At 51.4% G+C, this 2,103-nt stretch overlaps 1 non-coding gene across 1 annotated transcript; it reads left to right on the top strand.

The window, feature by feature from the left end:
- The first annotated feature begins 1,574 nt into the window (after nucleotides 1-1,574).
- On the top strand, nucleotides 1,575-1,651 carry TRNAP-AGG (transfer RNA proline (anticodon AGG)). The gene has a single exon. It is a non-coding gene; the product is annotated as a tRNA-Pro (tRNA).
- The last annotated feature ends 452 nt before the right edge of the window (nucleotides 1,652-2,103 follow it).

The raw sequence follows: 2,103 nt of genomic DNA, 5'->3' as shown, positions 1-2,103 counted from the left end.
GCCTGGCACACAGTAGGCCCTCAATAAATAGCGATTGCATTACTTATTTAAAGGCTTGTTGCCATGGAGAGGACACACCCTGACCCCAGCCAGGCTGACCTCTCTCCCTGGATCACAGCGCCCACTGGCATGCCAGCCAGAGCCGCCTCCAGGCTGGCTCACTCCATCTCCCACCCACGTCCTCATCCCCCAGATGACAGGCTTGTCACCCCATACTCCACCTGCCCACCATCACCCCCCACCCCCGGGGGACCCAGTCCTGGGCTCAACACAGGGTTTATCCCCCAGGAACCTTTCCGGCGGGTCCCTTCCCATGAAGATGTCCCCTTCACACATGCTCTGCTCCTGTGGTCTGGCTGCTCAATGAGCACGTCTGCTGACATTCTCATTTGTTCAACAGACATTCGTTGGGCATCTGTTGTGAGCCCTGGGCTGGAGGCTGGGAGAGACATGAAACTCACTATCCAATCAGGGAAGCCAAAATTAAATGAGTAATAGATACAATCATCCACTGAAATCTGCTATCTTGTGCCACAAAGGGCAAGGCTCCTGAGACGGGGCATCATGGTGGAGGAACTTAATTTCCTTTTGGGGCTCTCTGACGGGTGACAGTCCAGCCAAGACAAGGGTTGGGGAGAGACCGGGGAGCGGGGTCCACCGACAGAGAGAGGCACGTGGGCAGGGCTGGAGAGGGACACGAGGCTGGCGCACTGGTGGAGCTGAAGAGTCAGTCTGTGTGAGCAGACAGTGGTGGGCACAGGTGAGGGGCCCCCAGGTGGACAGGAGCTCGGGCATGGCCTTGAGGGCCAGGCAGAGATGTGGATTCTATTCTAGACCCCCCTCCTTATCATTCAAGCTGCATTTCATAGCAGTGCCCAAAGCCAAGGCCATGTCACTCTCAAGCCACAATTTTTTGCCTGTTGAGACACTGTTTTCTCATGCACCCCCCCCCAAGTGCTCCTAACACTACGAGGTCCGTGTTAGCCAGCTGGTGGGCATTTCTGGATTGATGGTTGCTGATGCTACTGAGTATCTCATTCTCATGCAGGGGAAGGGGAGACTGTCGTGAAGGACACGGTGTCCTTCAGAGGACGGCAACATCTGAAGGAGTTCCCCTTAGAAAGAGAGACGCTCCTCGTCAGAGCCGGGCTGTGGGTGAGTCTGGGGGTTTATCTGCAGGTGAGTGGGCTTGCAGCCAGCCTCACTTTCTTCTGCAGTGGGACAGGGGCCGGTAAAGGGGCTCTCAGATGCGCAGCGGTTGACATCCCCCTTTCAAACACACCCTGAAAACTGCTTGACGTGTGGAATTTATTCAAGTAAAATGGCTTCATCTCTGCATTCAAACGAGAAGGTGAGAAGTATAGACCAGAAAATGATTTTTAAATGTGCATGTATGAGTGACACTCGTTCTTTTTGTTCTTTCCTCTCTCACTTGTTAATAGCAGATTCTCTTCTACCAGACCCCAGTGCCCCGTCCCTGGGAGGCCACATGGACTTCCGGTTGCTGTTCTTTGAGAAATACCCCACATTTGGGCTCAGGAAGGGCCAGATGGATACTGTTAAAGGGTGGTCCTGGGGGCTGCATATAGCTCAGTGGTAGAGCGAGTGCTTAGGATGCACGAGGTCCTGGGTTCAACCCCCAGCACCTCCTTATAAATAAATGAATGTAATTACCTCCCCCCCACCTTGAAAAATTAAAAAGTTAAGAAAAAGATGCCAACCCAGACTGAGAACATAGGAAGAATATGGCTGGAGTTTGTGAGGTCACAAAAACGGGCAGGAACAGGGTAGAACAGAGACTTCTTAGTAGAAAAGCTGAGGATGTCAGACGTGGACATAGGTAGGGGTGGGGAAAACTTTAAAGAAAAACAAAACAAAAAAAGTCTGCACTCAGTCGGGAAAAGGTACATTGAACTTACCAGCTAAAAATAGAGATAAGTTCAAGAAAGGTTTTCATTAAATATTTAGAACTAGGAGGGACCTCAGGAATTATGTAGTCCAGTGGTTTGAAACATTTTGGGGGTTAATTTTAGCATCAGAACTCTTTTTCCAGAATAAAACATCCAAAGCCTGTAAGGGCGGCTCTGGCAGGAAGTGGGGGGG

The sequence above is a fragment of the Camelus bactrianus genome, chromosome 4, assembly GCF_048773025.1.
Source record: "Camelus bactrianus isolate YW-2024 breed Bactrian camel chromosome 4, ASM4877302v1, whole genome shotgun sequence".
In the NCBI taxonomy this organism is placed as follows: Eukaryota; Metazoa; Chordata; class Mammalia; order Artiodactyla; family Camelidae; genus Camelus; species Camelus bactrianus.
The sequence above is the reverse complement of the archived record's forward strand: the minus strand, read 5'-3'. Positions and strand labels throughout refer to the sequence as shown.